This window comes from Ambystoma mexicanum, chromosome 10 (genome assembly GCF_040938575.1).
Source record: "Ambystoma mexicanum isolate Mex_15411 chromosome 10, UKY_AmexF1_1, whole genome shotgun sequence".
NCBI lineage: Eukaryota > Metazoa > Chordata > Amphibia > Caudata > Ambystomatidae > Ambystoma > Ambystoma mexicanum.
In genome coordinates this window covers 1422046665-1422061821 of record NC_090932.1, presented here as the reverse complement: position 1 = coordinate 1422061821, position 15157 = coordinate 1422046665, and positions in this window count along the sequence as shown.

Genomic DNA, 15157 nt, shown 5'->3' with positions numbered 1-15157 from the left:
CAGAACAATGACGGGGGCAGCACCCCGATAACCCAACGGTTCCCAGGGAGGAGGCACAAGGGGAAGGGGGTGTAAAACCTTGGAGGAAGCTTCCTTCCCCACTTGAAAACAGCCCCTGGAAACCCAGGAACCGGAAACAAAATCTCCTACCCCTGAAAGTCTGCCACCCAAGGAGCAGAGAGGAGGTAGGAGAAACAAAGGACCCAAACAGACCCAGTTTGTGGAGGAGGTACAGATCTTTCGATTTGAGGGAGAGGGATTCTCAGAGCATCCTGGGAAAAGGATCTTCTCCTTCAGAGATGGGGGAACTCCTCCCAAAGAAAGATGGGTCCCAAGGTATTCACATCCCGACTGGGGAGATGTGGGGACTGAGCTAGCGCCGCCCATCATCTCATCCCAGAACCAACCGCATCAAAATCCCCTGGTTCAAACCCATCCTGGTGACTGCCTCCAAAAAGGGGGTGGTGGCCCAGAACTGGAACCAGGGGAACCCACAATGGCTCTGATTTCCAGTTGCCAACTTTTTCTTGCAGATTCCCATGACTCTCCACAGAATTCTGCCCAAATCTCTTCTCTCGCAATGTCCAAAACTAAAAAATTAGCCCAAAAGTTGTCCAAAAATGTGCATTATCTGTGCCCCCTTGAGAAGAAGGAGGGAAGATCCTATGCCCTGGTACAAGTGCAGGGGCAGGGTACAATTTTGGCATTGGTGGACACTGGATCCCAAGCTACTCTTCTGTCCAGAGGGCCTTTGATGAACTAAATGCAGGAAGGGGGGAGAATTTCCAAATTCCTATCACCTCTCTTCCTGGACAACTTCAGACTTTGACGGGAAGGAAATTCCCGTCGAGGTGACTGCAGATTTGGACATCAAAATTGGGCGACACAAGGTGAAACACCCGGTCATAGTAGTGACTCCAGTGGGCACCCCTTGTTTACTAGGGAATGACCTCCTGAGAAGGTTGTCACCCCTAATAGATTGCGTAAACAAGGTCCTCTGGATCCAGACTAGCCGACCAATAAAATTAAAACAGACCGTCAACCATGTTAGTTTAAACGGCACCTGCCACATGGTTGAACAAAAATCTGACCAATTAGAATTTCACTTCCAGAACAACCAAATTCCAGACGTGACAGTAATAGCAGTAGGACAACAGACTGGTGATGGGGTGTCCTCTCTATTTCTGAAAATCAACCTTCCTTCCAGTTTAAGGTGGTATTCCACACTGGAAGGAAACACTCTGAAATTCTTTACTAATCCACAATCAGACATTCCCACTCAGATAATCCAGAAAGATGTGAAATCAGCTCAGAGCGTGGATGATATTCAGAAAATTCAAGAGCAGTTGTTCATCCCTGTTTAGTTAAATGATAGGAAGGACTCTGTTCTCGCCCGAGTGTGTGTGAACAACAGTAAGAGCTTCATCAGCGAAGCCATGTTCCGCCAACTCCCAAAAGATCCAGCCATTCCAACATCCAAACTGATAGACAAATGGGAAATGGATCTGGAAACACCCAATTCCAAACATCTCCTGCCAAGCAGGTGTATGCTCAAAATCTCCATTGGCAACAAGAGCATAGTCCATAATTGTTGGGTCGCGCGAGACGTCACTGCCATCTTTTACTTAGGCAGTGATATTCTCAATCGCTTTGTCATTAGTTTGGACCTAAACAACGTCAAAGCTTGGTCCCGATTAGCGAATAATCCCATGGGCTTTGATGATCTAGAAAAAGCATTTAGGCCGGCTCAATTGCTACCTTATGCAGTTGAAATTCAGATTAAAGAGGAAGTCACCATCCCAGAAAGGACCCGACAATTCTCCCTGGAAGTGAAAGTTAAAAGAGGACAAAAATTGAAAAACCCTGATGCTTATATTCATCTAAATGCTTCTCTCCAACAGCAAGGGTTTCGGGTAAACCCAACAACATTAGTCAACATAGAACATGACACAATTGTAATAGAGGTGGATAACAGTGACTTAAAGAGTATTACTCTAGCCGCAGGGACCATTATTGGAATGGCGGTTGATGACCGACATTTCTCCATTGATTTAGGAAATTAACTGTTAGGACCAATCCCCAAGGACCGTTTTGACAGTGACAGTGATGACAATACAACACCAGACAGGATTTTTACCTGGCATGGGGGGAACTTCCTGGTGTACACTTCCTGCCCTTATGGTAAGGAAGATGTGACTTGTGACTTCAGGAGGGATGAGGTGATTTTCCAGGTCCATGAGGGCTGCCTGTCCCACCTTAAGCCTCCTGTCCAAATCAGCACCCTGACCAGGGACTTCTCCACCCAGCTGGAGGAGGCCGCTGAGATAGCAAAACCAGAAGTCTTTCCAGGTTTCAGGCAGATGGTGGAAGAGAGAGTCAACCTAGCTGATGCCTGTGTGACTCTGGAACAGAAGCAAAAGTAGAAACAAGTTTTCTTGGATTTCCAAGATCTCTTTGCGGTGGACTCATATGACTGTGGTCGCACCGACATCCACACAACAACAATTCCCACAGACCCTGGCATGACTCCAGTGTTTGTGAAGCAATATTGCTTGCCTCTCGCATCCATGGAGTCCCTTACTGAAATAATTAAGAACCTTGAGTCCCGGGGAATAATCCGTCCAGTTCACAGCACCTTCAAAAATCCAATGCTGGGAATATTGAAGCCAAAAGGCCAGTGGAGACTCTGCGCCGACCTTAGGGAGCTCAGAAAATGGGTCCATACTTTCCAATGGCCTCTTCCCTACATTGACCAAGGGCTGGCCCAGATCCAGGGGTCACAGGTATTCACTGCAATAGACCTGACCAATGGATACTGGACCGTGCCTGTCAGTAAGGAGGACCAATACAAGCTGGCTTTTACCTTTGGGGGCCAGCAGTACACATGGACCCGGACTCTCTTCTGATACCTCAACTCCGGCAATGAATTCAACATTTTCCTACATAAGGCCATGCCCGACCTGGGTGCAAGGGGTAACCTGGCTTATGTAGATGATGTCCTCATCAAAAGTTCATCTGTGGAAGAACACATACCAGAGATCTGTTATGTTCTGACACAGTTGAGGCCGCCGAAGCAAAACTTTCCTTTCAGAAAGCACAGTGGTGTAGAACCCGTGTTAATTTCTTGGGGCATGAGATTACTCCTCAGGGTCTCTATCCCTAGGAAAAGAAAGTGGAAGCACTTCAGAAACTGAAAGACCCCACAACTCTGCGGGAACTAAGGAGCCTCCTTGGACTGACTAGTTACAGCAGAAAGTTCATTGAGGGCTACGCAGAGATCACCAGACCCCTGATTCATCTCTTGAAGGGGGGGTTAAGTGGGAATGGGATCCAGAACAATCTGAGGCAGTAAGACAGCTCAAAAGAAGCCTCTCACAAGCGCCTTGTATACCTTACCCTGTCAGAAACAAGGAGTTTTTCTTCGAGACAGGGTTCTCTAATACATGCTTGACTGCAGTATTATATCAAAAGCATGACAAGGTCAATAAAGTAATCTTCTATGCGAGCAAAGCTTTATCCTCTGTGGAGGAAAAATTCAACGATTGTGAGAAGGCACTCCTGGCAATGGTGTGAGCATTGAAGAACTACCGCCTGTTTATCCAGGGGGAACACATCATAGTGGAGACTCCACACCAGCCTCTGCAATATTTCCTAAGTGACAGAATCCGGGCCAGAAATGTGAGTAATTCCCAAATTACTTCCTGGATTCTGTCGATGCAAGGCTTTCCTGTGGAGGTCAGATATGGCCAAAACAAGAAGAGTCCCCTCGCGCAAGGTCTGTCTAAAAATCAAGGATAACATGGAGGCATACCTCAATTCCCCCCATAAAGTCTTTGAAGAAGACAAGTGTGAGGGAATGCCCACTATCTATGTGGATGGATGCTCTTAGCATGTTGACAACAATGGGGAGAAAGAACTGGTGGCCGGTATAGGGAATGCATGGGTGAACGAGTCCCCAGAACTCTCCGCTGGATACAAGATTGGTCCCCGAAGTAGTCAGGTGGCAGAGTTGATGGCTGTGTATCAAGCCAACCTCACTGCTGTCCAACATCAACTCCACGAATTGGTCATAATCACAGATTCAGATTATGTACGGAACGGGTTCGTGGAGCACCTGGTTAATTCAAAAACCAGAGGCATGTTATGTGCTAATAACAAACCCTTGAAACATGGGAAGTTAATCCAAAATATTGATGATCTGGTCACCTCGAATGGGATGACCGTCTACTGGAAAAAGATCAAGGGTCATTCCAAAGTATAGGGACCAGACAAAACTGGAAATGACTTAGCTGATCAGCTGGCCAAAACCGGGGCCATCCAAGGGAATCTAATAGAGATTGAGTCCCTGTTGGTGGAAATCCAGGTCACTGCTATCACTAGGTCCCAGACAAATTCTCACAATGATCTTTCAACTGCACAATGGAGTAAAGAGACCCCAGATGATGATTTGATAACGGCTCAGAAGGGGGATCCAATAATTGGTAATTTTTACCAACACATTGAGGACCCTCAGAACTTTCCCCTGACGGATACCGATTACATTGGGAAAGAGAACCTTAGAGTGTTGATGAAATGTCCAAAAATGTTCCAAATCCAAGACGGTTTGTTGGTAAGGATATCCCAAGCTGGCCATGATCAGTGGGTGGTCCCTACCTCATTCCGAAGCCTGATGTTAAGTCACGCCCATGATGCGGCCACCGCCGGTCATAGGGGGTTTCATACAACACTTGAGATCTTAAGAGAGGTTGCATACTGGCCACACATGGGGCAGGACCTCGACCAATACTTGAAGGGGTGTCTTGTGTGTGCACAATTTCAGCCAACATCCCTCACACACTGTGCGCCTCTCCAAAAGAGGGGGATGACACTGCCATGGTCAGATTTGCAAGTCGAATACATAGGGCCCGTGATTTGTTCCTCTAGGGGAAATAAGTACATGTTGACGGTGACATGCTTATTTACTAAATGGGTGGAATGTCTCCCAGCCCCAATCTGCAAGGCAGAAACAGCAGCTGCCCTGATGATCAACCACATCTTTTTGCGTTTTGTTCTACCCCAAAGGATTGAGTCAGACAGAGGTAGCCACTTCACCAGCGAAGTAATGACTAAAATGTGGGAGATACTGGGAGTTAAAAGGAAGCTACACATTGCTTACCGGCCAGCCTCTTCTGGTGCAGTAGAACGTTACAACCGAACCCATGTGAGCATATTAGAAAAGTTTGTGGCAGATTCTGGGCCAAGTTGGGATATCCGATTACCTCTTGTCCTAATGGCCATCAGATCTATCCCTTCATCTGCAACTATAATGTCACCGTTTCAGCTGATGACAGGATGCAGGATGGTGCTTCCCCAGCATTTGCTCTACAGGACCCAAGAGCAAACCTTGATCAATGCCTCCACAAAGCATGAGTTTGTTGACAATTTAAGGAAACACCTCCAACATGCTTTTGCCTATGCTCAGCGAAACCTAGAAAAATCAGACGATAGTATGAAGACTCATTATGATTTGAAGACTACTAGGAAAGAATACAATGTAGGGGACCGGGTTTATCTATATAATTTCCAGAGGAACCAGGCCAAACAGCGGAAATTTCTGCCTACATGGAAGGGACCTTTTGAAATTGTAGACAAGATCTCCCCAGTCGCCAACAAGATCCACATCCCCAAGGGTAGTTTGGCGGAAGGGGAAGACAAGTGGGTCCATATAAATCAGCTAAAGTGTTGCTATCCCAGGCACACTCTGCAGCAACTGGAGGAGTCCTCTGCAATCCCAGAGGGAGCCGCTCCAGAGTAATACAAGTCCAACCCTAAAATATTCCACATATAGCCTATAAAATTCTTTGATTCTGAATGCAAATGTCTCCTGATGTATAAAATGTATATGTTCGCCCCACCATTAATAGTGGTGGGGAAATGTCTACGAATATGTTTCTGCCGCTTTTGCTTTGTCATCCTAGGAGAGAGGAAACCATGAAGACTGGCCAAGGAGGACGACCCGGGGACCAGGAGCAAAGATCCGAGGGGCCAGGGTACTGCCCGAAACTCCCATCAGGACCGGCGAGGAGAACCGATCGATCCACCCTGATGTAGGAAAAGATGCTGAACTGTGCCTTCTGCAGAATCAGAAGAAGATGACGCGGACATCTCAGTGCGTGGATCAAAACATCCTTTGCTTCCGACTCCCCCTCAAAAGTGCAGTCGGGCGGAGGGGCTTGTCAGGTGTCTTCACCCACGTTTGAACTATCATGCTACAACATTTGGTGCTATGGGCTTAGCAAATCGAAGATGGCCTAAAAGCCCATATTTGCGCCAGAATCCAGGAAAACCGCGCAGTTTTGCGTACACCAAAATGGTCACCTGACCTGCCACCCACCAGTGCGAGTGTGAGGGGCCAGAAGCTTCATGAGTGAAACGTGGTGCCAAAGGAAAAACAGCACTGCCTGTTAGCTCAAAAAGCGCTTTGAAATCACGTTTGTTTCTCTGAAATGCAAGCTCAAAATGCCTATTTCAAACATTGTAAGATATTCAAAAATCTTACTGAACACCAGCAGACGTCTGGTAGAATGAAATCTTGTGTGCATACCAAATCTGGAAAGATGAGGAGCCTAAAATAATGTTCATAACAAAACTGGCTGAGCTGTGGATGTCAGCAGCTTAAGTGAAATTGGACTTAAAGCTACTAAAATCGAAATGTTTAAAATAAATGAGTGATTTACTTTGGAGTGTCACATAGGTTGCAACTGTTTAAATGTCATAGTTTTGAACTTAGAATCAGCATTCTAGCTGCACGTGTCAAAATTGTAAGTTTGATTAGAATTAAGAAAAACTGGAACAAAAGTGACATTTGGCTGAAGCCTGGCTTAAAGAGATTGAATTCTGCCCGGCAACTACTCCCGACAGGAGTTGAAACTTGCTCAGCAACTGCATTCACAGGCCTGGCTGCCTTCTGCTGTTCCCACCAAAAGGAGATCACACCTCTTTGATTGAATTAGGGGAGGATTACCTGGGACTGCAGGAAACAGAACAATGAACTTTCCTTGGCTCAGGCAAATGCTATATCAGGGGGTCGTAAATGGCTTCCTCTTGGAAGGAAATGGGAGGGGCGCTGCCTCTGGGAGCCACCTGAGCTGGAGGCGGGGACAGACAGATATTGCCCCATGTGCTTTGGAACCTAAACCACACCCATCTGGGCCAGTGCATAATTTTAAAAAGATGGATAATTCATATTACGGAAGTGTCAAAATTATGTAAATAATATCATTATTTCTATGATTTTTCTGTGCACATTTTAAGAGGTGTTAGGACTCTGTGGTATGTTCTGGGGAGTAGTAGCGGAAAATAGGGTGTTAATCCAAGTGTCTGTATGTTAAAAATCTGACACTTCATCATCTGATGTCCATATTCCTTGCGCACATTTGTGTAAATTCTGGAAAAGTTTAGAGGTTTTGTCCTGGAGGAAAAGGGCAGAATTCTGTCAGAAGTGGACACAACATCTTACAAAGACAGGGATCGGATTTTTTGGTGCTACAGAAAATATGTTAACTGGACATATAATATTAGAAAAATTGTACATAGATAAATACGCATTTGGAACAAAAATAGATTTGTGTGCAAAGTGACAAGGGGAGGGTTCTTTCTGTATGCCATAAAAATGACACCGTATGACTCACAACTCTGTTCTCCAGTGAGAGCACAGAAAATCCGCTAACCTATCAGGATCTTCAAAGGTTTGGGCATAGAAAGTCAGCCTTCCCACCCACTTTCAAAAGACATAAAAAGGACCACTGAAACCCAGGTAGGGACATTCACTTCTCACTTCAAACTGATTTCTTGCAAAGCACTTTGCCGGGAGACTCCAGACTTCAAATCCAGACAGATCCAGAGACCAGAACTTAGAATTCAGACTCCAGAACTTGAAGCAGAGGGGCCAATCCACAAGCCGAATCCTTTTCAACAGGCCTCACAATCTTTTGCAAACTATTCAACAGCTGGGCTAGCTATTTGATTCTGGCTAGAACCCTGTGCCAGAACCATCTCAGAATCCAGAAAGCAGAGCTGTATCCAGACTGCCGTGCAGTGCTGATAGAAGACCAGACCCAAACCAGACTGCTGTGCAGTGCTAGAACTTTTGCCAAAACCAGAGACCCAGACCAGATCGCTGTGAGCAGAACCGGTACCAGAGACCGTCCTTGGCGAGTGAAGCCCAAACATGACCAGATCTTGACGGCCTATTTCAAATTTATAGTGTGAGTATCCACAGAACAGTGCATAGTCATCTCTTAGTTTAAAATAATCTAATTCAAACCATTTCAACCTATTTAGATCTGCAAAGAAATTGTGTGTCCATTCTGTGATTCAGACCTGTCAAAGTGTCATTTGCCATTTGAATCTTACTTTATTTCTGAGAATCTACCTCCACTACGTCATCCGTATTTTTTAACCATACGTGCTAGGAACGAGATTTAACGGTCATCTTAAAGTTTTTCTACTCATGATAGTTTTTCTGTAATCACGCTCGACGCACTCGGAAAAAGTGCTGCGAATTGAAAACTAGCTCAAACTTCTTCACCTGTCAAAAATAGCTGTCTTTTGCTTGCATTGCTGAAATTCGTTTTCAACCTGATAATCCCTCATGAATCATTGCTAGTGTAGACCTGAACTAATTCAAAGTAGCTGTCACCTACCCTGAATCTCCTATAGGGAATTAAAATCATTTTTAGCATTTTTTCACTTCATTACAAATCACATTAAAAGTATTTCTGCATGTTTTAAAAGCATACCGGTTGCTCTAAGCTTGCTAGGTGGGGGAGGAACTGAATTGGTATTGCATTTGATTGTATTCCTGAAAATTGTGTGCTCCTCTTCCATCTCCTTATATTGCATAGGGAGGAGTGAATTGTCGAAAGAAAAAGTGATCATATTATCTCTTGTGGAAACCATCTCAGTTATTTCTGTGCTGCATTCTTTTCCATCATTGCATTTCCTTGAAACCATAAAAGCATTCTCAGCTACTTTATCCTCCCTATACCAACTCCTAAGTAATTAAAAAGTGTGCTAGTGTAATATTATCCATTGTTGATCACTGTCATATTCATAAGTGTGCTATCAAATATTAATTTATTTATAAAAGTGTGATATATATCTTGTTAATTTGCAAAATAAAACTACTTCTTGGCTCAGTGAGGTCAGGGGGATTCAAAGAGAGGGGCGTTATACAAGGGTTTATCATCCAGATCTATGAACTTGTCATAAAAATATATAATTAAGGGCTTCCCTTGGGCATCCCAGACTCGGCATTGACTTAGTTGGAGTGCTGAATTGAAGTCGCTTAACAAAACATGATATGAGGGGAATCCAACATTAGATCTGCCATCATTACAACTCCACAAGTGTCTTTACAATAAAAGAAAAAAAGGACTTTACAAAAAAACACAAATCTTATACGAATTATACAGCTTATATATTTTTAATTTCCTCCACATCTTAAAGTTTCTCAAATCAGTTCTGCATGTTCACCATCCCAGATAAGAGCGTGCAGGCTGGCAACAACAACTGGATTGATTTCTCTTAAAACAATTCTTAAAACATGTATATCATAGTATTTTACTATCCCTTCCTTCACATAAATACAACAATATCGCTTGTACCTTATAACATCGGATCCTGCCCGGAAACACCTCATTAAATTCAGTCTAAAGCGCATGTAGAGAGACCTCCATTTCTGTCATGAATGTTTTTTTTTTCTCTAAATAATCATTAATTGTGTTGTATGACCATTTTCAAAAAAGGTGTTACCAAAAGTGAAGGGACAAATACGCGAATACCCCATATTTCCTAATCACAATGGACATCAGCATGTAGGTATCATAGATGTACACAGCCAGATTTTCCTTCCCCACATCTCCAAGTACATGCTAGGTATTGCTGGCGTGGGTATTGCCCCAAATTTCAAAGGGGCATCGTGCTTCAAAGGTGAGATTCAATGTTAATTGCTGGAATTGCTGGAAAGAACCATACAACCACTTGTGCCTTATTGGAACAAGTGCAGGTGCATGCCAAATTCCCCAAAAAGATAATTTCAGGCCCTTCACTCCATTTATCTCAATCCATGACTGCAGCTGTATGGATTATCACAATCTGTCTTGTGTTTATATTCATAGCCGGTCAGATAGCAAAGCCAACGCAGGTTCGAATCCCGGCAGGGCCAAACTCAGCCTTTCATCCTTCTGAGGTCGATAAATGAGCACCACACACCATGGGTAATAATAAGCAGCGTTCAGATGCCTGAGGATTTGTAGCACTATATAAATGCAAATTATTATTATTAACAAGGGATCGAAATGTCCATTAGTATGTTTAAACATGTTCCCATGATATTTCATATAAGGGTACATCATGTTCAAATGCTCGGGCCTAAACGACATAAGTGTCATACACATACTCATACGTAAGGGGGTCACAGAGTACAAAATGTGCGCCTTTGAACAGATCCTGGGAAATGTGCAGTTCACCTTTGTGAAAAAAAGGGGCTGGCACATTTCTGTAAAGCATGCACTCAAAATGGAGGATTCACAACATGTGTTATTCTTTGTTAAAAGGATCCATAATGTAACATGTGTCTACAGAATTAGGAATAGCCTATATTTTGTGTGTAACTTCAAACTGTCCATTCAATATAAGAACATAAATAAAACATAAGCAGTATTTCAAATAAACAATATTGTCTTGGGAGGATAGCTCAGCGGCAAGGTGCTCGCCTTGGAAGCAAGATGACACAGAGCTGCACAGGTTCGATCTCGGGTCCACGCTTAAAAACCTCTGGGTATTAAGCACGTTATAAATAACCTATTATATCATATCAATATATGTTACCATATCCCACAACAAAGGATAACATGCGCATTTGGCTGGAATTTTTTCTCTAGATTTAATTTATGAAATGAAAGGGGTGACCTACTTTCGATTGCAAGTCAAGTACAGTGTTCATTGGGTCTTTGGAAGTAGGCAAGCAGCCTCATTTCCTCCTGGAGTGTCTGTGAATGCAATGCAGCCGTAAGCTAAGGAGAATATGTTAGCATTGTTGTGACACATAAAACCGATGGGACATAAAGTGGATTACAAAGCATGCTTTAAGGCACATGACAAATGAGGCCATGCCAGCAAACTGACACAGGCACCATCTGCTGCCTTTACCTACGATCTATTCTTCGCAGTGAACACTTCATTCATCTTTCCTTGTGGGGCTCACATTCTGGAGTTTATTAAAATGTATTGCCAGGATCTGTAGGCTGCGAAGATGAGCAGTAAACAGCATATTATTTGTAACATTGCCAGATTGTTTCATAATCCGATATACTGATTGACTATCCTCAGGGCAGTCATGAGCTCCTCGCCGTATATGCGCACTGGGATGCCTGCATGGAATCCTGCACTGTGGAACAGCACGCAGATAACAAAAGCACTTCCTCTTATTTTTATTTGTAGATAGTTGATATAGAGCGTGCCAAGATCGCAGGAGCAGTGGAATGCTTCACATACAAATATTGTGTGCAGTATTGTGTAATATGTTAGCAGTGCACTGCAACAGTGGGCATGTTACTTGCTGCACAGCCATCTACGGTGAAAGCACATCTATAAGAAATCTGTGCCATGATGCCATTAACACGTACAAGGCCCAATTCATGGAATTTTTTGCCTGGTTCAAAGTGACTTTGCACTGCTGAAAAGTGACTTTGCCTGCTGACACAAACCCTGATTCATGGAACTGTGCAAAGTGTATTTTTGCAGCGCAGAGTCAGTGCAAGTGGTCATTTTTACAGTACAAACTTACATACAACTTACATACCTCACCTGGGGTCAATGCATCTTAGTAAAATGGGCACATGATGCTCCCCGTCTGACACAGATTTCTCTATGCTCTCGACAGAGAACACAGAGAAACTCACCAGCATACAGATCTCAGTGTGCTTCCCGTCTGAATTTGTCAACACTACAACAGCGTGACATTGCATTTCTCCTCTCTACCCACTAACCTCACACATACCCTCTCTTTCACATATGCCAGTGCTCCTGGAAACAACACAAAGTGGCATCTGAGTGTTGTGTGAATCCCAATAGTATAATATAACATAACATAACAAAGCTGTTATTCACCTCACTCCATCACTCCTGCTCTTCCTCACCCAGCTCTCATGCACTACCATGCCCCACTCTGTCTCATCCCACTGTACCTCTTAATACTACAATTGCACACCAAACTAGCACACCCATTGCTACTGTTGACAGGCCACATACAGGGTTTGGTCTACCTTGTCTTGGGAGGATAGCTCAGCTGCAATGTGCTCACCTTGGAAACAACACAGATTCAATCACCGGATCCACGCTTAGAAACTTCTGGGTACTAAGCATGTTATAAATAACCTATCGTACCGTAAATCTTCATATTTTTGTTGATGCTTTTCTTTGAAGTGTCACCTTTGGGCCACATCAAAGCCCTTTGGCATTTCATTTTAGGAGTGGTGGTTTTGCGTTCAATGGTGCTGATTCTAGAAAATATGTATTGTTGCAGGTAAAGGGGATGCCCTAGTGCACCCCTTCAGATGTGCCAAAAAGCTTTGCACAATTCACACACTGCAATGCACACATTTCTGTTCCCTGGAAAGCCTCTTTTAAGATATTGGACAAATTAGGGCGGATTTCTGTACATTTCTAAATGTATCCTGAATTCACACAATTGGTGAACATCAAAATGTGTAAAAAACCCTTCCCATGCACCTGTTTGGAACAGGGGTAGGGGCTGACCAATTCATAAAACAGTCGAATGTGACCTTTTTGTGTATTTTTTGTGTATTTAGTCAACATTAACTTTTCACAGTACATGAAAAGGAAAGAAACAATTCATCAATATATCTTAAAATATACATTTACATTCACGTATTCATTTAAAAAAAAAAAAGAAACACTTTGACCAAAAGATTAAATAAATAAAATATCTCCGCTAAATCAACAATTTTAAATAGCCATCAGACCTTAATGGTTGGTTAATTTTTTTCCAAAAATCTCAGAACTTCCAAAGATAAATAAAGTTTCTTTACCTGCTGACATTCAGTGCCAGAATTCCTCAGATTGTAACCAGTCAGTATGATGGAGAATTGTTCAACCCTTTGCTGACTGGTACTTGATCATGTTATTAGTAGATGTTTCACATTTTGTTGAACCCCTACGTCACAGAGATTACACATGCTATCTATCAATGTGCCATTATTCCAGATTTTCAATAGATCTCGGGTGAGATATAGGTTCATGAGAAACCTTAGGAAGTTCACCCTCCATCTTGGGTCCAGTAACCTTCTAAGATAGGTTAGCAAGTATCCTAGGGATTTGTCATTTACTGGGAAGTTCTTAAAACATGTCATATTTATGAACAAAGCCCTAGTTACAATCATTCTGACCTATTAATTATGGTAGCTTCAGTGGATTGTCCATCAGATCTTTTTCTGAAGACTGACATTTCGTTAACAGGACTGCTGCATCGTGTTTCAATTCATGTAGACCAACATTGGTGTTTTTTTTTTCCATTAGACCACCTATGTCTTGTTATAGAGAGTTTTGAACTGGGCCTCTGATTAATCTGTATGACATAATCCTTCTCCATTCTGCATAAGATTGTAAGGATCAGAGGCCTAGTTCGTAACGAAGCCTAGCCATAGGTAACAAGCCTAGTAGGTTGAAAATCAAACCCTCTATTCAGACCCAATTAATCTTAAGGGCCATACTCTCAATTTCAATGACATACATTAAAACAGGAATCACCATGCCCTTATGCACGGGTAAGGTCTGTTTTGCCATCTCCCACTTGAAGTGTCCTGTTCATTTCTTAGTTAAGTGATTATAGGTCATAATGGAAGTTTTGCTTGGATTGATAATGAGGTAATTCGAGTGTGCATAGTTTTCAAAGGCTACAATCAGATGTTGTAGGCCTATCGGAGTGTGATCCAATAGGATCATGTCATCTGTGTCGGCCAAACCATTAATTTTGAGATTACCGATTGATGGCACTGCTAATGAGTAGGGTGCAAGTTTATTCCAGAGATCAGCCAAAAAAAGGTTAAAAAGGCAAGGTGCCACAATGCACCCCTGTCCTAAGTCTTTAGAAGTGTAAATAGGTGAGGACAAATGTCCTTCAAGGTCCAATCTTAACTGTATCATGGTTTTATCATGTAGATGAATTAGAATGGCCAAGAGACCATCAGGAATACCCCATTCTTTTAGTTTGCACCAGATTTTACCTCTATTGATGGTATCAAATGCCCTAGATAGATTTATCCATACCACATAGAGACAATGGCCCTCATTACAACTCAGGCGGTAAGGGGTTTACAGCGCCGTAAACAGCGCCGACCCTTACCGCCTGAGTACGAGGTCCCTTAGCGCCATGGCGGATTTAACACCTGCTTATAGCAGGTGTTAAAATCCATGGCGCTAAGGGACCATGGAGTTAATTACGCCACCGTAATTTACGGTGGCGTAATTAACGCCTTCCCCACTCCCATTATGCCCTATGGGGCAAAAATGGGAATGGGGAAGGGTAAATGGGGATTGGGGACTTACCGCCCCGCCAAGGTCGGAATGGGGCGGTAAGTCCGCCAACCACCATGGCGTAAACGTAGTTTACGCCATGGTGGTAAAGTCACGGCCCAGGCGGTAACTTACCGCCTGGGTCGTAATGAGGCCCAATGATCTTTATTTTGCTTTGCATTTAGCATGTTGATCAGCAGGCGATTCAGTGTCACAGACAGTTCCTTTTGCAAACCTGTCTGGAACATTGAGATGATATTTGCCTGATCTGCTCTTCTCTCCATCTCCTTTAAGATAATTGAAACACACATTTACTAGGGTTCCCACAATCACCTTTCTTGTGGATGGGAATTATTATTGCTGAACTCCAAGACTCGGGGCATTCACTTGTTTTTATGATGTTATTAAACAGGTTAGAGAGAATGGAGGTCCAAAGACCCACAGCAGACCATAGCATGTCATTTCTAAGACCATTGGGCCCAGCAGCCCTAGATCTCAATGAGCTACGTATAAGGCCTTCAACCTCTTTATCCTCAATGTCAAGTTCCCACTTCACTTTGGAGGTCAAACCACAACTACA